At 36.3% G+C, this 25,858-nt stretch overlaps 1 protein-coding gene across 23 annotated transcripts in view; it reads left to right on the forward strand.

Moving 5' to 3' along the window:
* Positions 1-4,088: 4,088 nt before the first annotated feature.
* The window catches only part of Sorbs2 (sorbin and SH3 domain containing 2), a 198,896-nt gene continuing 177,126 nt past the window's right edge, over positions 4,089-25,858 (forward strand). For 2 of the 23 annotated variants that reach the window (XM_063234640.1, XM_063234646.1), the window contains exon 1: positions 4,104-4,714. The gene's annotated coding sequence lies outside the window, so the exon portion shown is untranslated. Of the gene's footprint in view, positions 4,715-25,858 lie in introns of all 23 variants that reach the window. The other 21 variants (XM_063234641.1, XM_063234643.1, XM_063234653.1 and 18 more) reach the window with 17 other exon arrangements.

Here is a 25,858-nt window from a genome sequence, read left to right on the forward strand (position 1 = left end):
CACTGTTTTATTTGTTGCTTGCAGTTAGGAAATTCGGTCTAAACTTTATGAGAGTCTGTGCTACCTCATTAAACCGAGCTCAGATTTTATTCTCTGAGACTCACAATGACTTTCTTTGCTGTACCAGAGGTCAGGTCCCTTGGTAGGCACCAGCTATAGAAGCTCTAGGGAAAAGTGTAACTGAAGAACATGTTGATTTAAGCAAGATGAGCTTGTTAAATTTTTACAGCGACAAAGGAACCAGGTTGAGAAAGATTGGGAATCAAAGGATGCATGGCTTAGAATCAGGATACAAAAAGGCACTAATGTAGGAATTGCAAACCCTTCTCAAGAAAATACAAAATGTTTCCAATACTCTCTACCTAAACAGTCTCTTAACAACAATAATAACCCCTTTAGTTACTTCATGGTTTATCAACTTCTTTCTTTCTTTCTTTTTTTTTTTTTTTTTTTGTGCCAGGGATTGAACTCAGGACTTTGTGCTCACCAAGCAGGTGCTTACACTGCTGAGCTAAATCCCCAGCCCAATTTTATCAATTTCTTTACTTATAACTTTTAATACTTATTCCCTTATCAAGAAATTTTGATCTTAAATTTATGTATATTTAACATTATATTTTATTCTCATTTAAAATGTTTATCTTGCAAACAAAAAACATTGAACTTACAAAAAAGTGGAAAGAATAGTAAAATAAACTATCCTTCATCTAAGATTTACCAGGTATTAGTACTTTGCACATTTGTACTTACCTTAGATAGATGATAATTGGTAAATGCAGGTAGCTTTGTGTGTGGATTGTATAATTTGATTCTTAAAAGAATAAATACTTTGCTTTGAAAATGGTATTATAGCATACTGGAGATTTTTTTCTCCCATTCTGCATTTTTATCTCATAATAAAAACAAAAACAATTAGCAGTGTGAATCATAGAGCTCCCTTTGTATATCAATGAGTATCTCATTAACTTTAAATCATGTAACAAATTTAATTATAATTTTTAAATGTTTAAAAACGTTGAAAACACAAATACTATTTATGATCATTTTGTTTGAAAGTCCACACTAAGACAATATTCCAGTAGATAATAAAGAGTAGGTTACCCAAAACACCACTGAGATATTTAATTTTGTCAGTTATTAGAGAATTGAAAATTAAAAGCAAAAAAAAAAAAAAAAAACCCTATTACTCTGCAGCCATCATATTGGAAGGAAAAAACCCTACATAATCCCAGTGTCCCTACCGTGGCTAATTTGCCCAAGGCACAGGCCTGTAAGGTAAAAGCTGCTGATGACTCATGAAATGCCTCATCTGACTCAGACAGATGAGCTGGGCAGATCCTACTTACCTCTTAGGAACTCACATTTATAACAAACATTTCAAAAGAAGAATAAAAGTCAGGATTTAGGTAGAGCTGAGCTGGCCGACTGGTGGGACCCCGATGTGCCATGGAGGACAGCGTTATGAGGGCAAGGCAGGTCTTGGGCAGGTGAAAAGGCCAGAGCACTTAAAGAACAGAGTGGCACACGGTCAACCCTCCTCTCCGTGGCTTCAGCACCCGTGGATCCCTCCAACCATGGATTGAAAATATTCAGAAACAAGCATAATGCTTGCAATGAATATGTGTAACTTTTTCTTGTTATTATTCTCTAAATGATGTAGTATAGCAGCCATTTACATGACATTCATATTTCATGAGAAATAAGTAATCCGGAGATTGTTATTGGGTAAGTTTGTAGGTTATATGCAGATGCTACCCTACTGTATGCGGAGGACTTCAGTATCTGAGAATTTTGTAAGGGGCAGAGGGAGTTGTCATGGAACCAAGTCCTGTGAACACAAAGGGATGGCTGGTCACCAGTCAATGAGAGGCCATGAGGAATCCCATGGGAATGCAGACAGACAAGGCTGCGTCTCAGTTTCCCCCAGCTTCCCACAGCCAGGTCTAGTGCAGGTGGGGTCTGTCTCAGTCCTCCTTAGAGGAGGGAGCATTAAGGGTGTTATGGACCCAGATTAGAATGTAAAAGAAGAAAGCTTTTGGAATTTAAAAGGAAAATTCTTCCAAACATTCTAGCCAAATAATCAGATGTGTGGGTAAAATAAAGATATTTTCAGAAATGCAGTGTATAAAAAACCATTCTTAAACACAAATGACCTTAGAATGTTTCCTGATATCTTCTTGTAATGTGTCCATTTTTTAAAAAAATCACTTGAGTTTTTCAGAGGGGACAAGAACTCAACAAATGGATAACACGGAAAAAAATGCTAAAACATAGCCTCCACACTATCCAGGTATGCAGTACCTCTTTATAAAGTGTTGTAGGTTCTCATTCAAAATGTATTAAGAGATCCTGGCATTGTGACCCATTTCTATCTTCCCAAATACTTTGGGGGTTGTGGCAGGAGAATCACTTGAGTCCAGGAGTTGGAGAACAGCCCGGACAACATAGTTGTCTCAAAAAAATGTATTGAGATGTTATACCATATATGGAAAAGAAATAAGATATAAACCAGACTAGCTTCCCAGCAGGTAACAGAGCAGTCTGGGAGTCAGATATCAAAGGAAAACTGCTAATAAGTGAACAGGGTATGACAAGTCCTGTAACAGGAGAGAGATCTCAGGAACACTGGCAGCACAGAGGTGGCCACTGTAATCCTGGGAGCGTCACTAGTGAGGTGGTCTATTTGAGCCAAGTGTGGAAAGCTACAGCAAGAGACAGCTTGGAATGGAGGTAAAAAGGTACTGGGTGGGGTCAGGTGAGCACCTGTCAGAAAGCAGAGACATCTGCAAGACAAGGAATTATGAAACAGTATGCAATTTCAGAGTGTGCAGTTTGAGAAGTGAAGGGTAGGCTATGAGGCTTGAGGTGAGGATAGGGGCACGTTCAGGAACAGCAAGGAAATAAGTTATGGGGGGTAACTTCTGTGAGAAAAGCCAAGTAGACATCAGACCACAGGAAGTGATGGAAATGGTGAGGACTCCAGCAAGCAGGAACAGCCCTCCGTTCTTAGTAGGCAGGATGTTCCTAAGCTGGTTCAAACCTGCCAAATGTGCATCTGGACAGGCAGGGATGAGAGATGAGATCTCAGAATCTGCATGCACAGGATTTCTATGCACACTCAATTTAGTGTTAATTTTGGTGAGGAAACGCAACACTTACAAAATATTAGCAAAACAAACACCTATATTTATAAATCCAAAGTGTTAACATACTACTTCAGACAGATTGCTAGAAACAAAAACAAATGGAAACACACATCAAATAGAATAGTGACAGTATTTAAATACAAGAAAAGGCTGGGGTTTTGCAGAGGGTTTAAGCTGTTAACAGTATTAATCATGAAAGATTCCCTGAGGAGGTGAAACTTTAAGGAAGGGTGGAATGTGACTGATCTTACTGAGAACATTAAACTATGCTTGCCTTGAAGGTACTGTAATTTGTAAAGTCAAAGCTTTTTTCATTTGGTCTTGTTTTTTTGAAAAGATTTTAAATTGCAAATAATCACTGAGTTAAAAATCATTTCCTGTAGGAGAACAAATAGAAAATTTTTAAAATTTTATTTTAGGCTGTGTAATATATTACAATAATTAGATAAATATAATCCATAAGTAGATATTTCAAAATCTTACTGAGATGTCCTATCTGATTCTGTTATATTTGGACCACATATAAAAATTCATGGGACTTTATTTTAGTTAAATGATGACAAGATTAGCATTTAAAAGCAAAAAAGCTCAATTGCCCCCATTTGCCAATCTGCTTTCCACTGATTCTGTGACTGGAAGGTAGAACCTGTTTCGACAATGATTCCAATTAGTGTCTGTCCTGTGATTTGCATATTATTAACCTGGATAGATGCAAACACAGCTCCACTTCTTGATTTTACACGCAGCACTGGCTCATACAACAAAAGTTCCTCGGCAAAGCCAAAAAAATTAGAGCACTTGTGCTATCGGTGAAATATTTGGAAAGGTAACAGAAGCTACTCTCCTCAAAAAATGATGAGTTTGATGAAAAGAAATTAACAAGCTGAGTCGCGCACTGCACATGATCAGCCATGCTTGCTGTGTAAGTCTGTCTGTTGGTTGTTGCTATGGCTACGAAAAGCCAGTGGAACCCAATGAGCTGTCTGCAACAGTGCCGAGAGGACCAGCCATTTTACTTATGGAAAACAGTGTGGTATATTCTGCTGAGCTTTACCCTGGAAGAAACATTTTAAAGAATTTATTCAGAGAGGAGAGAAGCAATGGGTATGTTAACATACAACTATTATAGCCACACATGCCTGCAAACTGCCCTTTCCACAAGCTGTTGCATGCTGTTGCTCGCAGTTATCTGACTGGAGAAAGTGGAATGCAGGGTGATAATGCTGCATATCTGCTATCAGGAGCAGAAAAGGATTCTTGTCATTGGAAGGCAAGCCTTTCCTCCAGGATTATCTCAGCAGCTCCCTATTTGCTTATCCTGGAAACCAGTGATCCCAAATGAGGGTGTTGCTCTCTGCTAGCAACGGAACTGTGCGTGGCTGTTGCATCCGAGCAGCAGGTCTGAGAAAGCAGGTGTGTGCTCCAGTGGGCACTGGACTGGAACGCGGGCGGACGCTCTCGGGTTTACCTGCTTCCTGTTAACAGATTGTTGGCTCAGAGGGCATCCGCTTACACTCTGAGGCTGAAGCTGAGAAGGGGCTTCCCGGCATCCCACTTGACTGTCAGAGGTAAGCTTTTTTCCTTTTTGAAAGCACAGCATAAAAATAAGTTAGAGCAAAACTTAAACTGCAAGATTTGCATTGATCGTGTTCTGAATTTAAAAAGGAAAAACACACACAGATATGTATGCGCACACAGACACACACTTCCACTAAACAGAGTCAGAGAAAGGGTTGTTTCTGTGAATTCAGGTTCCAGATATTGTACGATTTAAAAATTACAGATATATCTAGGGATTTTAAGTAACTATGTATTGTTTTAACAAACTGTGATGGCTTGCTGTTGTAGATAGTATTCATTAGCTAACTACCTTTCCTCGCCTATAAACAATGGATCCTTTTATGATTTGCACTTTGACACATGTAAAGAGAACTACAGGGAAAAGCGGCCTCATATAAATTGTAAGGTATTCATTCTGAAGCCTTGTAAATGATTTAACTCTTAATGCACCCACATATATATTCCTTTAAATTAAAGTACTCTGTTCCATATGTAGGTCACAGCAGCTAGTGAATTTTGTTCTTGCTTATTCTGTACTAAGTGTCTCAGTACACTGTTTGGTTTAGTTCAGAGAAGTTGTGGAGCAAACAGTGTACGTATTGGAAGCTGCTCACACCTCCTTTCCGAGTGGGTATCATGCATTCCTGGCTAGCCAGAGCACAACACCCCCATTGTGCTCCCCCGCCTCAGAATTCAGGGAAAGAAAAGAAGTCTCCACACTGAGCTCAAGCGCGGCTAGTACGTGGCGGTAAAACCTCTTTTATTGCACTATTTTTTTTCACAAACAGATAGGTGCCAGAGAAGAGCGAAACCAAAAACACCACACACCCCATACAAACGTACTTCAATAATTGTCGCGGATGTTTGCTGTCGGTTGCCCTATGATAATAGCAAAGACTTTGATTTGCACTAGCAATTGCCCCTGAGTGAGTGTTTCTTTGATTTATAGTCTCTTAGGAACAAAGCTGTTACTGTGGATTGAAATTGGTCAGTCAAAGCAAAATCCCTGGTGAGGAAATGTCCCAAGTGATGATTAAGTTCTATTTCAGCAACATTTCGGCTTCATTCAAGTCTTTTTGTTGTTGTTGGTCTACCAGAAATATCAGATCATTTTCAATGCTATTGAAAATATTTAGTATAAAATATCTAATTTAAAATTTTGAACAAACCTCTGTTTTTATGGATTTTTAAATAAACAGCCAAAATTTACCTAAAAGAGATGTTATTTGCTCCCGTTACTCCCCCAACCCAATATGTCTGGTATGAGGAGTTTCTTACTATTTTGCGTATGATTTCACTGATGCATATGAGCATGAAACACCTGTTCCACAAGGTATAAAAATGTTAACATACACTCAGATAAGAAAATGATGAGGCATAGGAGATTTTTCAAAACTTTTGTTCTCAACTATGTTCAAGATACAAAGAGGTACATTTAAGAATTCTCAAGGTAGAGAATCATGTATAAATGTTTAATAAGAACAAATAGGAATATGACTCTGCATGGGATTGTACAGCATGAAATGGTATAGGGATGGCATTGTCCTTAGGTTTAACTTTTGAAGCAAAACTAAATGAACAGAATTAGCTTTGAGTCAAATTCTATGACTGAAAAACATCAGCATAATTCTATTGGAGCAAAATGAGTGTAGAAAAATGTCTTTTGCCAATTTCATTCCCTTTGCACTGCCAAAAGGATTCTTAGAATTAACAGTGTGAAAAGAAAATGAGTTCATATTAATTCCTCTTGGGGGATCTTTTAGAAGAACACAGTGTGGAAATCCCCAAGACATTCCTAACTGACCTGTCATGTCACCTTTGTGTCGGCCCCATGTGGGACAGTAACCTGAACCCACAAGAACACAGACATGCAAACTTTCTGCCTATGCGTTGCAAAGGTTTTAAGGTGATAGCTATCGATAATGAACAAACTCCAAGTATGCACACACATCGACACAGGCACTCATTCAATGTTCTGAGGCCAAATTCAGAGACATAATCTTCATCTTTCAAGACTTTGCATTTTAGTTTTTCTCTATTTTTAGACTCTTATTTTCTGTTACTTTCCAACTCTTGATGGCAAAATAAAATGTTTTCTAATTTTCAAAACACACTCTATGACAAGTTGGCAAATGCAATACTTCTTAATACTCCATGTATAGATGTTTCCTCTCATTCTTCCCCTGTAACATCGGCTGTCTTTCATGCACCTGTAGATTTCACCAAGGATATCTCCCATATTGCTCCTCACAACCTCCAGCTCTGTGAGTCTTACGTAGGTCTGTGGCTTTGTCCGTGCATTTGTCTCTGCTCATAGGCTTCCAGAATTTCACAGATCTCTGATTTTAATACTTTGTCTAGAACTGGACATTCAGACACTGTACTGGTAAGCTTGGGCTTCTCAATTTCTTTTTTAGTTACTGTAAATATAGACTTACCTAGAAAATGAAGTCCTTAACCCTGTGTTTTATCAGAGAAGCTCAAAAGATTTAGAAAAACAACAATGTGGCTTTAACTTCTCTAAGAAGAAAGTATACCTCTAGGGTCACAGTATCTTTCAAGTTACAAATGTCACATGATAGATGGAAATTTTCTGAGGTTAATAATGTAAATTTAAACAGAGCAAACTGAAAGTTTTAATATAGAGATATTATCATTTTTCTGTCTAAAATTTTCTGGGAAAAGTAAGTGTAGTAAATTTTCCTATTTGAAATTTGCTCCAAATCAGATTATTTACAGCTGACATTAACTTGATGATTAATAGTAGCTGATAATAATATAAGACATTTATGGAACTGTGTTTTAATTGTGAAGCCAGAAAAAAGAGAAGGTTATGATCTAGAAAGAGACCAAAAATTTAAAATAAAATCTACAATAACAGAATAGTCAAGAGAGAATATTCTCTTTTCTATAAGGACATAGTTTTGTTTATAGAGACTTCACATTCTTTTTCTATTTTAAATAGCATTAATATTTTTAAATAAGCATAATTTTAATCATCAAATGTTAAAATTATCACAATTCCATCATTAGAAATAAGAATTATCAGAAATTTTATTTAGAAGTAATAAGTAATTCCTAGTCTCCAATATGTCCCTATTTAAAACAAAAGTTTTAAATTAATTAAATGCAATTAATATTATATAAATTTTTGTACATAGAGTAACACAAACAATGAAGTTTGAAAGATCCAGACATTTGGAAAAGTAAAATATTTAGAAAATTATGTAATTATATTTCTTAATTATATTTTTATACCTTTCCCCATTATAGTCCAGGACTGAGTTTTCTAATAAAAATAAACTAAATAGCCATTCTCAATTACTATGTTGTCATTAAAAGTTTACTTTGGCTATCTTCCAGTTGATTTTAATGTGCAGATGCTGTATAATAGATAATAGCTACAACGAGAATTGAAAATTGAAATTGATTTTAAAGATTAAATATGATAATCAATTATTTTAAATTATATGTATTAATTAGATTTTAGGAAACATGACTCCACAATACATTCATATCATATTTTATATTTTAAGTAAGTTATAATATTTTGAAATTCAGGTACACATAACTATATTCAACAGTGTAACAAAACTAGTTGTACTTGCAAATTGTATTGGGGTGTGTATGTAACTGTTTTAAAATTTTTCTAAAGTTCCTCAAAAAAAGATTTAATTATAGGTGTGCCTGCTAAATTCTAAATCATTGCTGTCAAAAATTATACTGAGATTTTTCAAATATCTTTACATGATTATTGAAAAATTTAAGACATATTTAGTTATAAGAAAACACTTTTGTAGCTACAGAATTCTAAATACTGGCAAATGACTCTTCCTAGTTTTAACTCATTAAGATGACATTAGCTGACTAAAACTCAGGGAAGCAACTAAGGCAGATGTGTATTTTGGGATTTAAGAGCATTACTGAGTAGAGCTATGTCATACTCTACATATCCAGTCTTCAGAAAACAGAGGTATTACATGAGTCACTCTGAATTTTGGCCATACAGGCAGATTTTCTTCCTCTTCCCTATCCAGCTCAGATATTCATACTTTCAGGACTAATTCTGCACTTTTACATAGCATTGTTTAAACAAACCAACCAACAAACAAAAATCCAGAAAATGTTTACTTTTCCTGAGTCTAGCCTGGGGACTTACTTTCAAATATTCCCATCTTTTAAAAAAATAAAATAAAATTACCCTGGGGATATTTTCATTGTATTTCCTCCATTCCTTTTCTATTTAGGGAAATTTTAGCAAAGAGCTCCACCTAACTTTTTTCAGGTTTTTTGGTTTTTTTCTGCCCATTTATACAGTTGTCTGTTTTTTCAGTTTTTGGTGTTTTTGTGCAACTTACACATTCAGTTGTCCTATCATTCCTTTGAGAATTTTTCCTCAGTGCTGGAAAGTATCAAAAATATTTTGTTATAGTGAATTGTATCCTTTAGGATGTGACTTTATACATTAGTAAAACCCAAACATTCAAGAAAGCAGCGCTTGGTTGCTGAAAAGTGATGTGATTTTTTTGGTAGATTATTGAAATGACTCTTTGTTAATTAATGTAGCAATAAATCTTTCCAGATTCCTATTAATTTTATTTTTTGGAATGGCTGTATCTGAAGGCAGGGACAACATAAATCTCTCAGATTCCACATCCTCAGTTGTTCTACTGAATTTGTCATCCTCTAGAGACTAATAGCATGAGAAGGAGCAGCCATAAGGAATCCAACAAGCTACAACAGAAATGGGTATCAAATCAGGACCTGAAACATTTATAAAATCTAAGCAGAGAAAATACGCAATGAATGGGAAATGACATGAATATAATGAGTTTGAAAGGCACAGGAAGCAACAACAAAAGCAAACAAACTTTTTACCAAGTTGGAGAAAATGTTCATTCTGTTCTTCTCTAACAGGATGTCCTTATACAGACTTCCAGCTAAGGATGGATGGCTCTGCAGAGAGATTTAGTCCTCCAAAAAGGTGACGTCAGTAAAGGCAGCAGCCCCTTAGGTAGAGAGACTTGCTTAAGCTCTGTAGATGTGGAGACTCTTTCTCCATCTATTGACAGGCCAGCTACCTCTTTACTGTTGAGTCATTTTAAGACCACTTCTTAATAGTTTACATATTTGCCTACGCTTTACACTATTAAAACCAAAAGCGTAGAAATTCCACATGTGGGTGCTTAAAAGTGAGGTCCCTTTTCTAGTTAGCAAGATAACTTGGCACGTCATCATTTCAGCTCTGTGCACTAAAGTCAACAAGGGAAATGAGATTAGATAACAATAACTCCAGCTAATCTTGTGCTGTATCATCTGATGAAGTTTCAGCACATTCTAAAACAACTCCACTTAATCTGTCAGAGATTTTAGTGCTCTGCAGAAACAACTATGTGAACTATGTGCTTTATTCCACGGGAATGAGCTTTTAAAAGAACTTGCATCTCAATTTCTAGTTTGGAAGCAAGTTTTTAAAATTTTCAAGACACAGTCAACAGGGGAAATCATGACCCAACCCAAATTACCTTGGCTCCATTGAATCATTACAGAATTTTTCCTCAGACTTAAATCTCTTCAATGATTCAACTGCCGTTAGTTGTTCCTCACAATCAAGAAAACAATAAGAATGTGGTAGAGTACGGTTATCACCTTTTCCAAAAAAAGACCATTATTCATGGTTTAAAAATATATCCAGTTTTGGAAAGGATTTTCTCTGGCCAGTAACTCAGATGACGATGACTGATAATGTCTTGAATTCATTGACATTAGCTTTGAAGAGAAATATAGCTTTATATAATATATATATATATTATATTACACGTGTGTATGTGTGTGTTTGTTCTGAAATCTGATTATATCACTGCCTTCCTTTTTACTATATTTAATTTATAAGACTAGCATAATGACTGTTCCATTAAATTAAAAAACTTCCTTCTGAAGTATGCAAAAATTTTGACTATATTTTTAAATTAATTTGTAGATTTATTAACAAAAGAGGAATTACCATCACCCTCATTTAGTAAAAACCAACGATAAAACTTAGTTTGCTTTGAAAATCAACTATTCAAGTCTCAAATGTCCTCTCCTAGTTCCTGTTATCTGGAAAATAATTTGACTTGATGTACATGTTATTATGCAATATAGTGTTACACGTAATCATTTTGAACTCTAACCTCTTGCTTCCTTTTCAATGAATTGAGAAAGCATGTCCTCAAAACTCTGGTTTCTCTCTTCTGGCTCTGATTTTTAATTTTACACCTGCCAAGAGCTAAAAGATTATTATGATAAAATTATGTTTCCTGGATAGTGCTCCATTCATAAACTGCTTCATTCCCAAATTCCTCGTTCATTTTATTGTGTTCCACTTTTAGCCTGTGAGAAGACGTACTGGGTGCCCATGTTACAAACAGCCCCTGAAAAGAAGATAGATAAATCAGGTCCTTAATGACTAAGACCTGGAAGAAATTTGTCCTTCAAAGTATTTGTTATCAACGGGGTCACTCAACCAAAAGAGCTTTTAAATTCAGTAGGAATTAAGAAGGATGCTAATTTAAAATTTAGGTGTTTCACTTTCCTACCGAAACTAAGGCATTTTTGAGAGTCTACATCTGTTCTAGCAAAGGGTCTCAAACAAGGAAAGGGTACTTATCTGGCCAGTTAAACAAAATGGTTCCTTGTGGATTGATCCTGAGAAACATCACTTCCCAATGCTCACATTATTAATTGGTCAGTCCATTCACCTGGGAAACAAAATCAGAATTTCATCTGGCAGGTATAATGCCAGGTGGCAAACCATTTTAAGACTATCATCAAACCATATTTTCTCAACAAACATATTAAAAACATGAGTTCATAACTGCTGTGTGGACCAGATTTTCTAAAAGGAGACACTATGATTGAAAGACTTGGCTATACAACCACAAATATTTTAGCTTTTCTTTCGCAGATTTTTGAAGATGATGTCCCTATTGTTGGTAGGTTAATACATTAGTTTGTCATTTCTTTTGAATTTTATCTGGTATTGAAAGCCTTAATAAAAATGAAAAATATGAGAAAGATTTTACATTCTGGGTACAATTTAAGGAGAGCTCTAGCTTGTGTAGATGTTGAAGTTGTAATTATATATTAAAATTATCTGTGATATCATTTATTTACTTATTGCACACCCACCAAAGACCTGCTGTGTATTTAGAGATTAGAAAATAATGCCACTAAAATAGCTCATAGCCTAGTGAAAAAAAAAAACAAATCAGGAATACTAACTGCTGTAATTGAAGACAGAAGATGATATCAATGCATTTATGTATTTCTTTAAAAGGATATGTACAGAAATCATTTGTACAATGTAGAAACTCTTTCTCAAGAGATAAATTCTAGACAGTGAGAATTAATTACTTAAGAGGGAGGTGTCCTAGATGGTCAGGGGAGATGACTTAGAGAAGTGGTAATCATAGCACACACTCCATAAAGTTGCTGTGCCAATTAGATACTTTACTTGAATGCACGGAGGGAACACTATGCAAGTGTCAGCTGTGTAAAACAATTCTTGATTCTATGATGCTTGCTTTTCCAACAATTGCCAAAATTTCAACTTATTCAAGGCCCAATTTAAATACCATTCAAGTATATGCTTAGTGAGGTTGTGAACTGGTGTAGCCATCATGGAAAACTATATAGAAATTACTCTGGGGCAACCCATTCGGGACCCCTCCTATCTATCAGGAGCTATTCCTATTCCCTATTCTTATTCCCAAACACATTTTCCTACTACAAATAAATAAATAAATAAAAAGTTCTTCTAAAAATTAAAAACATTAACTACTAGATGATCTAGTGATCCCATTTCTGGAATATATCCAAAGTACAGAAAAGATGTGGATTCAAACGAAATGTTCATCAGTGGTTAAATGGATTTTTAAAAATTATACACACACACACACACACACACACACACACACACACACTCCACAATCCTATTCAGTCTTAAAAAGAGAATCAACTCATTTTCAACAGTATGATGAAACTCAAGGACACAATACTAATTGAAATAAGTCGAATAGAGAAAGACAAATACTGCATGGTCTCACTTATATGTGGAGGTCTAAAGTTGCTAAACTCATAGAAACAATTAGAGGGAAAGAGATCCCTGGAACATTTGGTCACTGGAGTGAATTGAGTAGCTGGAGTCACATATTGAAGGCTGGGCAAAAGAGAATGAGGAGCTTCCTAGAAGACAGCCCTGTCTAAGGTCCAGTGAGGCCTGGAAAATGGAGTAGAAGTGGGGAGCCGTAAACAGTCTTGGCCTGTCAATAGTAGTGAATCATCAGGGGGCATAAAATTGGAATAAAATGTGGGAATTTCCAGGTCTCAGTCTCATTCATTGGAAAGGCTGTGTCACAGGCTAGAGCTAGTGGTTGGAAGCATGGATTTTAGACTCACACACAGTTGGAATTTCTGGTTGCTACAAAGCAGATCAAACTGCAAAACACCTTGGGCCCAGTTTTGATTTTCCAAATAAGCATAACCAAGGAACTTAACATTCAAAATATGCATATATAAGTTGTTGATAACAGTGTCTGACATAAAGCAGGATACCATAAATGTCACCTGCTACTGTTGCAAACTGTTTGTGAAAGTACATAGGATAGTCTTTGTTATGGTTTATGTCTAAATGTCCCCCCCAAAATCTCATACAGTCATAGTAGCAGGTTTCAAGAGTTTGTGACTGATTCATGGTCTGGACAATGCTGATACTGCGCATGTGAGTGCTGAATCCACCCCTAGGGCAGGGAACCTACATACAATATGAGGGCAGAAAGAGTCTTCTATTTATGCTCTGCTCTTTTGCTCTTGTTCCTTTTGCTGTTTTATACTGCCATGAATGGTTGCCCCTCTGCCATGCCATCCTGCCTTAAAGCTAGCTAAGCATGTACTGAAACCTTTATAAAGTGTGAGTTAAATAAACCATTCCTTTATTCATTTTCAGTATCAGGTATTTTATCTCAGCAACAAGAGAAAATTAACCAAGATAGTCTCCTTCTAATCCCTGCACTTGGTTATTTGTTTATCTCCACATTCTCTAAAGACTTGTGAATCCACACATGCATGTGGTGTATTGAGACATTTCAGTACCTTCTTAGTGAGGTCTTAGATGTCCCTATACTGTTTATAAAATAGAGTGACTATAATGTTCAGCCAACAGTTGGTCAGTTAAGGATATTGAAAACAGAGATTCAGTTAACTGGAGAGATACTATGCTATTAACCAAAATGGAAGTCGAGCTGTGCTTTGTTTTGATTAGAAGAGAAAGATTTTATGAATAGGATTCAACATATTTGTGGGAAATATCTAAATGAAGGCGCCTAGTAAGGAACAGGGAATACTTCTCCAGTTATCAGGAAAGAGCACAACAACTTCTGAGACAAATAGGGGCCTCAGGTGTTGCCTAACTGAAGCTAGATATGGGCTAATGTTTGTCTGAAGTTTAGCAAGGTATATACTACTTCAATGAAAAACATTTTTTCCTGGAGAGTATATTTAATCAACAAAAACCATAATGGTTTTATTTTTACTCTGCTGAAAACGATTCCTATTTTAAGGGTTTTAAAAGCTGTTTAATATGTTTGCTATATTTTGATCAAAAATTTAAACTACTTCTGCCAGTATTTTTCTATTTGTCACACACAAATTTTGAAGACAAACTGCTTGTTTTTTTAAAAAAGGATATGGTCTGAGCAAATTACTGGAAAGAAATAATGCAGGTTAAGAAAAAACAGTTTATGAGGTAAATGTTAGGAATATGTAGAGCTCAATATTGAGCAAAACTTTTTTTATTGAAATTAAAGTTGTTGCAAGTTTAGTTTTTCTGGGAAATACAAATGATAAACTATCTCAAAGAGTTCTTTGAGGATTCAATGGGTTACATATTTAAATGTGTAAAACAGGATCTGGCATGTAGAAGATGCTCAAGAAATATGAGTAAATGCTATTATGCTTCTTATCCTAGATCTGAGTTCATTTGAAAGGTAAGGGTTGTGCACCTCTGCATCTTCTGGCTGTGCGAGGTAGGTGATGTTAGCTGGAGCTCTTGCTCTTGCAGATTGTTCACAGCTGTTGGAGACAAGGCACAAGAAGTTAATAAGCACCAGGCGTTACAAACCCCAGCACGGAGCTAAGCTAGCACTTGCAGGGAGGCACGTAACTTGACTGTGGCTGATCCTTCCTGGACCACTGCAGGTGTGGAACGGAAAGGGATTCGGTGGGTAGAATCCTGTGTGGAGGTGAATGCAGCAGGCAGGAGAGAATACTGGAGGTTGGCTGCTGAGATGCAGGAATAGTACTGAGAACTCAGCTGGTGTGTTGTGGGGTGAATATGAAGTCATTTTTTACAAATACACAAACTTAAAATCATTCCTAGCTCTGAAGTTACTAACTTACAGAGGCAACAAGGTCCCGGGGCTTCTTTAAAGTTCTACTTGCTCCTCACATGAAAGTACCTTTTCCTACTTATAGATCATTGCACTGACCTCTGAGGTCACCATTAGGATTAATGACATCATTGTAAAATGACTGAGATATCAGAGACAGAATGAATGCTAACCACATGCATTTTAATCGATGGCATTAGGATTATTATCATGCTAAGTAATATTAGATAATTTTCTAAAAAAAGACACAAATACTCAGTCACACATCCAAGTGCATCTATAACAGTGACTACCAAACACTCTTAGCAATAGGCAATCATTTTAACAGCAGGCAATTCTAATTCCATGTAATGCTGCATTAACAGAGAGTTGTGAGTGCACAGAAGTAAAGGAAATCTAGAGGTATTCTGTTTTGCCCATGCAAGATTTGCTATAATTACATCACAAGGATGTTGGAGGTGAGAACTAGGGAGTGTATGATCATTCACCTTGGAATGAGTTTAGTCTACCTTGACTAAGGAACAAGGTGTGCTAAAAGCATGGAAGCATAGAAGGACATGTTCTGACAGCTGAAATCCATTTGTTATGGCCAGAATGCAGAGTACTCAATTTGGAAAGATAGAAACTAACAATGGGCAAGTAGACAGAGCCATGTTGTGGTGCAGAATTTATACTAAGATGGGAAAGCGCTGAGGAAAATGAAATATTAAGCTAGTACTCACACAGTGGGGTGAGACTGAGTTAGAGGATTTATCATGGAACGTACTGTACTATGACAGTCCAGAAAGAAAGAGGGAAAACCCCATTCAGGAGAAGACAATCGATATGGAGAGAAAATGCTAGAACGAGGATCATGGAGGCAGTATCAGTGGTCTCTTGTACATTATGGAGGAGTAGAAAGGAGCCACAGCACGACTTGGTTGCCAGATTTCTGTCCTGGGAAAATAAGATATGAAAAAACCATGTTTGGGGAATAAGATTATATAAAGTAGGTTTGAGACTTTGAAGACACTAACAAAACACCTGGGTGCAATCATGGTTTTAAAAAATGCTCCACATTAACAGAAATATAAATTGATAAGTAACAGAGGCCACATAAATGATTTTAAATTTTCTAGTAGCCACATTAGAAAATTAAGTAGGTGACATAATTTTTATAACCTATTTTACTTAATAGATCTCAAATATTATGATTTTTGACCATAAATCAATATAAAAAGTGATAATTTAATTTTTTATAAATAGCACGTATTTTCTTTTTTCGTATCTAATGTGAATTAAACATGGACAGCACATCTCACTCAAGCCTAGCACCATTCAAGGGCTCATAGCACGAGTGCCATGACTGCTGTGTTGGACAGCACAGCGTGGATCTTCAGAGCCTGCACAGATGTTTACCTGAGAGTTACCAGAGTCAAAGTCTTCTCTGAAAGTGTAGCCCGAACAAAACATACGATGGGGAAGTAAAGAGAGTTTATTTTAGTGGCAGAAGAGAGGGAAGAATTGCTGACACTACTCCTAGGCTCAGTTCTCTGTCTTTCAAGGATATGTGAGAATGGCAACTAGGAAATTTATGAGGACTTTGTTTATCTGTGTTGGAGTTTTATGCAACAGTAGGTTCTTCTGGATGTCTTGTCTTGCATGGGCTAGTGCAAGATGAAAATATCCTTTATTCAAACATTATTATTATTATCATTCAGAAATGGTAACAGCAGAATATAAACTGAGTGCATAATCCTGCTAACTACAGGCTCAGGTACAGATGCTTAGGTTGCATGCACAGGCAATCAATCTCACATGCATCATTTACACTTTTATACATAATATATGGATACTCTTGCCTTTGGTGAATCAAAAAATTTATTTCATGAGATGATGAGCAATTTTGAACTATTATAAGATATTGCTTCTGGTGACCACTCTTCCTGGATGAGGAGAAAGCATCTTCTCCTGAGGCTGAAGCATTTAGGATTTGCATATCCTGCTATACGCTTTCCACATTCCCCACACAGGCAGGACCTCCTCCTTGCACCAGGTCAAAGAAGCTGATGGAGTTACCAAAATCTGGTAGAAAGTCTAACAGCTCCTCATTACCATTCTACTTGTAGAAAACCCTGTACCCCAAAACTCATCATGATAAGAGAGCATCCTAACATGGAAGTCTACCAGCTAGAAGTCCTCAGAGGTCTGGGGGAAGGAGCACTGAACCATTCTGGAATTCTCTGACTTCAGAGAATAGCTAGTGAATTTGGGTTGTGTTGTCTCTCTGGAGTTCTTATGCCAGGACAGTGCTTGGATTTGTATTTTTGTATTTCTGGATTTTTCTGAATGAATCATCCCCTACCTTAAATGTGTAGATCTAATGCTGAATTTCAGACTTTCCCTGAAATGTATTATGGATGAAAATAGCCAGGTGTAGTGGTATAATATCTATAATCTTAGCATTCTGGGAAGATAAGGCAGGAGGACTATAGGTGCCAAGGCCCAAGTTTCAGTCCTTAGTACTGCCGAAAAGAAAAGAAAAGAAATACAGATCTGCCTCACTGTGCAGTACCAGCACCACTGACCGCGGCCACTCCTAGACATGAGCATGCCTCCTCTGCCTCAGGTGTCTTCCTTCTGTCTCTCATTCTCCTTCCCCTCCTCCCTCTCCCCAGCCTAATGTCATTTCTTTATGTGATTATTTTAAATCTAGCCCATCGTTGGAAATGCCATTTGTTGTACTTTGTAAATTGGTGGTGCACAATTGTAAATTGTGGTGCATGCTTTTTAGTATTAAAGTCAGCAAATAACAGTATATTTTTCTTCCAAAAAAGAAAGTATAAATTAAGTGTTGTTAATGTCTTGATATACCCAAACTGATTTTCTCTTTGCATGTGGCTTGTCAAGTACAAATTTCCTCCAGTTCTGCGTTCACAGATCTCCAGTCTTCCAAAGGAAGAAGGAACAGTCCAAGCAGAGGCTGCAGAAATGCAGTCTAAAGTGCAGGAGTGAACTTGCCCTTCACAAACCTGTCATCCACCCACAGGTTTGCGTGGGGAAGAGCACATTTCTTTCCTCATGCATTACTCTGTTCCAAAACTAGACCCTGTAACAAAAGATGGATTAACAAATGAAGAGCAACAAATTTATTTAATATAGTAAGTTTTATGTGACATGGGAACTTGCAGAAAGAAATGAAGGCCTGAAGTAACTAGGAAACCTGTACCTTTTTATTTTGTTTGGTGAAGAAGTGAATTATTATGGAGAGGTAGGATTAGACAAAGGGATATTGATCTATGGTATTAATGCTCATTTGTGTAGATTCTTCTCTGAATCTTTGGGATAAGGATGTTCTTTTCCTCCAGTTATAGAGTGGGTACTTCTTGCATGATGCTCTGTGATCTGCATCAGAAAAGTTAGAAGGTTCCTTTACCTTAGAGGAAAAAGGCAAGAGAAGAAGATCAGAGTGAACTCCCTGCATCTGCTATTTTCTCAAATACCATGGTGTAATATTTTGAGGTGTGTGCCTTGAAACCCATCATCTGGTAATTGAAAACTAACAACATTATGCTGTATCAAAAGATCCCTAGTTCTATTGTATGAAACAGTTGATGTGCAAAGTACACACTACGGTTTCTTGGACATAATTGGCCCTTAATGAGTGTTAATAAAAGTATATTCTGAAATGAAAATGAAGTCAGCAACTCTGAGAGCCCTTGACATGATATAGCTTGATTATACACAGAGCAAAACACATACACACACACATGCACACATACAAAATAAATAAAAGTACATTTCTATAAGAGATAAATAAATAAAAATATAATTATTATATAACTCACCATGTTTTTAATGGTTGCCTTGTGCTTAAATTGTTATAGTCTAACTTGAAACTCAAAGAAACTTCTACAAGTGTATAAGAATACGCTTCTATATCTTCTGGTCCCAGTTGAATTATATTACAGTAAAGTCAACTAATCTTTTGATATAAAAACTAAATTGGAATAGAATGCAGGAAACTATTATTTCTACGGATCCTAATTTCAAAGGACTGCTGTCAGCTATGATAATTGAGACTATAATCCTACAGTCCTGAAGAACTTGCTTAAGAATGCATGATATGATGTTTTACTAATAAATTTACCTGTTTAATTATGTCTTCCTTGGGCTGATTACAATTAGTCCTCATGTCACATGGTCTCAGAGCTTTGTGATCTGCAGGGTTAGTTAGGAATGTAAAATAATGTGAGTATTCTTATAAATAATGATAATAGCTACCATTCATTGAATGCATACTGTGTCAGGCAGCCTGCCAAATTCCTTAAATACCTCTCATTGACTATTCTCAAAAACACTCTGATGAGGGTATTATTCTCGTTTTACAGAAGAGGAAACAGCCTCAAAGAAGTTGAACAACTTACACAGGGTCACACATGTGGGGAAAGTGGAATTCAGACTTGTGTTGGTCACACTCCAAATTCTATGCTCTCAATACTTTTCTAAACTGCCGATTTATGGGAACTATAGATCAGCCAAAAGAAAATGTTATAATTCTCCTTTTATCACCCTCCATGTAGTTTCGCTTGTGGAATCTATGAGAGCATTTATGTTTTAAAAAAATGAAATGTCTTAATTCTCAAAGAAGAGAAATAGCATAAAAATAAAAAGAGGTAGGAAAAAATAAAATCTGGAACAATAATAATTTTGTAGTGCGATTGTGATGTGGGTGTTTTTTCCTTTTCTCTGCTTGTTCATATTTTCTAAATCCACTTATCATTATAAAATTTCAAAATGAGAAGATGCATCTAGATCAGGACCAAAGGAAATTTATGGGATTCTGATTAAGTTTAAGCATTTGATTATAATGTTACAAGACTAACCAATAAAAAAAAAAAAAAAACTTTAAACCCTCTGGTTAAAATATTTTATCAGTTCCCTTTTATTCTTAAAATTTGTATCTCTTTTAATTTTGGAGGGTTTTAGAAGGCGGACCACTGGAAGACTGATCACTGCCTACTTGATAGTCTGTGTTCAGTGTCACTGAGCCTGTTTACTGGCAGCGATAGTGATAGTTTTACCTCTGGATAAGGAAAAATTAGCTCTACTTTGGAACCAAATATAGTTCAACTAGGGTTCAAAAAGAATCAACAATCTTGCGGCTATGCACATGTGGAATTATTTCTCTTTGTTGATTGTAGCACTGTGATCTAAAGAGGAAAATAATCAGTTGGGGAGCATGTGTTTTGGGGTGAAAACAAATCTACCTTGTTCACATTTTAAGACCATACCTAGGATGATAAAGAGCAAATATCAGCATGAACTTTTAGGATAAATTCCATTTCACTGATAAGTCCTGACAAGCTAGATAAAAGACATTTAAAATAGGAAAAGGTGGTAGGGGTGTAGTCAGTGGTAGAAAGTGTGCTTAACATACACGAGGATCTGGGTTCCATCTCCAGTACCTAAAATTAGTTGTTCTTACAAAGCTGATGAATTTACACATGCTATGAGAAGACAATAAAATGTGGCATATAGTAAAAATGTGCTGGTTCTAACTCAAGCAGCTGTAACTTTTAAATTGTTACTTTCTAGAATTAAAGTTACTTAAGAAAAAAGTCATTTAAGTATTGTCACAATTTTGTGCTCCTAAAAGTACACTGATGTATTTTATTGCTTCACTGTCATAATCACAGTTTTTTAACTCATTGTTCAAATTTTTTAGGACACAGACATTATTCTCTACATGTTCCTAATTAAGGACCCACATCAGCACCTTGTTTTCATATATGTGCTTGGGAAGAAGCAGCCAATTTTAATCAATACTGAGTTACAAATGTGGCTCACTCCAAGAAAAGCGAGCCAAATAATTTTGAGTTGTGCCCCAATTTGAAAGCCAGTTAAGTGACAAACACCTTTTAATCACTGGGAAATGAGATACTTCTGTCAGCACAAGGGATGATTGAATGAATAAGGTTGTTAACATTTTCACAGTAAAAATTAAAATGTTAGTTTCTTTTACCTGGAGAGGTCATTTACTCATACAAATGTGACTGACAGTACAAAAAAAATGGAATTAAATATGAGTCCATAAATTTCTTGGCTCCTTTTATGTAGAAACAGTTCCAATTTTAGTGTCACCCAGATATTCAGGTGTCTTGTAATAACCCCTGAATTTTATGACTCTTATTCTTTAGGAGACGCTATTAGAATACCTCTAACTAATGAAATGACAAAGATAATTTCTTTTATTTGTAGAGCCGTACTGGTTATCTTGTAAGTGAGAACTGGAAAAGTTTTAGTTATAATGTGTCTTTGTATGTGAGAGTGGACATGAATCAGTATGTGTTAATAGACTGGTTTATTTGCTTCATTATTTTTATATTTTCCATCTTACACTTGCTAGCTGCTCTCAGGACACAGTTAAGATAACCAGTGAAGCAGTAAGTGGAGATAAGTGTGTAATCAGAAACGGAACTCCCCAGCTCCTAAGCCCTTGAAAGCTGTGTAATTAGAAACGTTTCCTCAACCTAGAAATTAGTGAGGACCATTCATAAGTCTTTTAAGTCGGGTAAATATAGTGTTTCTTCACAAAACAGAAATGGCAAACACAGCGCATGGTGGAACTTCTCGCTTTGACTTGGAAGCAGCACAAAAGTTTTATGCATTTAGAACACAGGTAGAAACCTCAGGGTCAAAACTAATCCTTAGTTTACTAAGAAGGGCAGTGAGACTGTGCTAAAGAGACGTGAACAGAAGCAAAATTATGTAACAATTACTCACCATGTTCATTTTCATGACCTTTAAATATAGGAAACACAGAGTGGTTTGTTTTGTTTTTAGTGCTGGTGATTGAACAGTGGCTCATGTATGCTTGATAAACACTTTACCACTGAGCTACGTCTCCACCCCTTCCCTTTGAATTTTAATTTGAGACATCTCACGACATTGCCTAGGCTAGCCTCAGACTTGAAGTAACCTGCCTCAAGTGGCTGAAATTACAGGAATGACCATCACATCTGCCTGGAAGAAAAATCTAACAAAATATTGCAGTAACAATCAAGACAATGTAAGAGCTATGATTTCTGTTTTGAATAATTCTATTATAACAAACAAATGTGATCTAAAAGTCAAAGACATATCTCTTTTTGAAGATAGAAGTAGACTAAAATAGTGGTGCTTTTGGTACCTTTGGAGATAAGAAGATGAAAAGTTTGAGACCTGCTGGGCAACTTAGTGTGTAAGCCAGACCCTGTCTCAAAATTCAAAAATGCTAAAGGCTGTGTATGTAGTTTAGTGTAAAGGCTCTGGGTTCAATCTTCAGCACCACCACAAAAAAAAGATGTATGAAATAAAAATGATTGCTAAATAAAATTATGTAATACTTTAATAAATGTAATTATTTTTAACCATATACATGTAAGATTTAATAAGCAATATGATGCTCATAGAATGGTATAATACAAATATCATTATAAATACAATTTATAATGTACTTAATGTTATAGTTTAATGAATAATGAAATTATCATGGCTTTTTAAAAATAACTCCTTCCAGGAACCTGAAGGCTCTGAATACCTTTAGTTGATATGAATCTGGATAAAATAAGATGAGAATGAATGAATGTCGCTGAGGAGTTCTCTACAGGGTAGGCTCAAATTAGAAGGAAAGAAATCTCATTTTCTATTTTAAGAATTAAAATAAACATTATTATGTTAATTGAAAAAGTAAACACATCACAACAAAGATGACGTAACCTGGTCATCTTAGATCAGTGCGTCAAACAACCCTGAGAATAATCGGGGGCCACATGGGGATGCCTGCAGCCCAGGCATCACGTATACACCAGCTCCTCTTCTTCAGTTTGTAGGTCACGGTGTTGGTTACTACTTGAAATTTCCAGTACCTTTGCAGTCACCCAAAATAGAAAGTGGTGCACGGGTCCAGTTTGGAGTCTCAAAGGTGTATTCCGATGGGTGCAAGTCTTTAAAAGAGGCCAAGTGGATAGATGTTAATCAGTAACGTGAACACAGAGTTCATGTTACAGAATGTAGGGCCACTGCAGTTGCAGCTCTAGACTGACACAAATGATGGGCACCATTCACTGAGACCTTTCCAGTTCCTCTTTTTCTTACCTGACCCTGGACATGCAAGTCCAAGGACAACCTAAATTTAGTCCCCTTTATCTGTCTTTGCAGGGAAGATTCGTTACAGGGTACAACTGCAAAGTTTAACAAAAAAGTATACCCTAGAAGAATACTACGAAGTGAATTTGGCTGCAAATTTCTCCTTCTTTCAGAATTTTGACCAAACAAAACTTGCATTAGAATTATTCCCCAGAATTATCTCATTTTGGGGGTCATTTCTTGAATTAGCATGTTATTGCCCTTTCATAACTGATTGATCCTGAGACACTCGCTGATGTGTCCGGGTGTGCCTCATCCAAAACGTGGGCCTAGTTTTGAATAATGTACTGCAATTCATCTTTCTCTACAGGAAATAGTCTATTAATTTCTTTCCCAGATAAATCTATTCTCATAAAAATTATTGTAACTCTCATATACTCTATTGTGTGTCTATTTTCTCTATATAAAAGCATTCTTTTGTTACTTCATTGAGGCTATCATCTGATACTTAAATGAGCCTACTACTGTGATTAGCAGGGAATGAATAGCAGGTCTCTGTTAATGCTGCTTCCAAGCAAAAGAAAGCAACAGTTGGCATGGAAACAGCCCTGCTGCTCAGGGTACAGATTGACAGACAGGACCCTATTGGAATTCTTATCCCATCTCAGATCAGAAATGTGCTATTGATGCCATTATGACCTTTCACCACACGGAACAGTGTTTCTTATTCCTTTGTCCTTGTGATAGCTTTTCTATTAAATCATTCTTCCTGCTTCAGTTTCCAGCATGTGAAGATGTGACTAGGCAGGTTTTAATGTTCCTTTCGGCTATGGTTCAAGGTCAGGTGAAAAGTAAGAAATGTGGGAAACTAAATTCAGTTCTGAATTCGAGAAATACTGTAGACAGGGATCTGGGCTAGAAACAGTAAGTGAACCCGCCCATCCAGAATCTGATGTCACTGAACTTAGACATGAAACTTTTGAGTCCCCAAAGTAGAGACGCTGACTCAGGATAGGGAAAACAAAATGAGAAAAGGGTGTAGAGAGAAATTAGATGATCTGAGTTTCACATAAAAACTGCTCTGAATTTAAAACAGAAAGCATACAGAGTTTGCGGAAACCGTTAAGTCATTACTATATTTGTACAAGGAAAGGAAACACATAGGTAGTCAATAGAAATAATCTCATTTAAAGATGCTACCTGTGGCCCCCTCGGGCATTGTAATGATTAATGTGACAACCCTTTCTCTGAGACTTACACCTTCTCTCCAAATATTTATGTGAGAAAATACTATCTTTTATTTACTTAAATCAGTTCTCTAATGCATCAGTTCAATTTGTCAGTGTCAGTATCTGTTAGCTATTTCTATTTGTGGCATATTGTTTTTGCTATTGTTTTAGTTTTCTACTCAGTGTATCGTTTTTCTTGGTTATATATTCACCAATTATATATTCAGCATAGTCTAGGAACCAGATGCTTTGCAAGGAGCTGATTATATTTAAGGTTTTGAAGGGAGTCCTGTCTTCAAGGCGTCTATGGTTTAATAGGGAAAAAGACAAATAAACAGCTTCAATGAAGCACATCAAACCCCACTTCTCCGACAGGCACTTTCCTATAACTGATTTTCAACCAAGGTCCCATTTAATCCTCTCACAAAGCTCCCAATATGAGTAGATGGGGATGTCTGTGTTTTATTGATAAGAAAATCAAGGCTCTGAGAGATTAAGCAACTTTCCCAAAGTGACATGGTTTGCTTTCTGGGAAATTAAACCTGGAAGTGAGCTTTGCCTGATTCCCAAGCCTCCACTCCGCTTCCTTCCAATCTAACAGTCACTGTCACACACACGGACACTTGCTTTCAGTTATCATCAATTATGTGTATTTATTTGTAACAAGATGGATAGGACTATAAATCCACTCCCACCTGCTATGCGGATGACAGCATCTTGCAGGGACTTGTGAAATCAATTTGTTTCTTCCAGGTTACTCCTTTTAATGCCAGTACATTTTTTTTGCTCATTTTTCTACTTACCAAATGAGGTGATGGAAACGGCACTGCTTTTAAAAAAATGTTATGTCAACTACAGGACCAAATTATTAGGACAAATGGAAATTTTCTTTGGCTAATTTTTTGAAAACTCCATGAATTCGTATTTAAAACAAAAATATAAAATTCTGAGCTTGGGCTATCAGCATATAAAACAACGTGCTTTTGAAGAGTGCTGTATTTGCAAATTTTTTCTATGTAATTTTTTAAAAATTAGGATCTAAGTTTACCATGTACCAGGTATGTCTTCCCATACATTATATTCTTCAATCATCTTTTAAAGATTGTTTTACTCTAAAGTAATTAATCATATCTGCCTACTGTGTGCCAGGCATTGTCTAAGAGCTTTGCATATATTAACTTATTTAATTCTCAAGCCAATTATGAGCAAAGTACTGCTGTGGTTCTTTTTTTATCTATAAGAGACCTGGACCACAAAGATTAGAGTAAGCATACAAATTGAAAGCCATGGTTATTAGACTCGACGGTGACAGACAGATACTTTAAATGCAAATACGGCAAATGAGGACAGAAAGCTAGCATGTACATCTGCCTTCGTATGTGTAGAT

The sequence above is a fragment of the Cavia porcellus genome, unplaced genomic scaffold (assembly GCF_034190915.1).
Source record: "Cavia porcellus strain 051 isolate PalLab524CR breed Dunkin Hartley unplaced genomic scaffold, mCavPor4.1 scaffold_24, whole genome shotgun sequence".
NCBI lineage: Eukaryota > Metazoa > Chordata > Mammalia > Rodentia > Caviidae > Cavia > Cavia porcellus.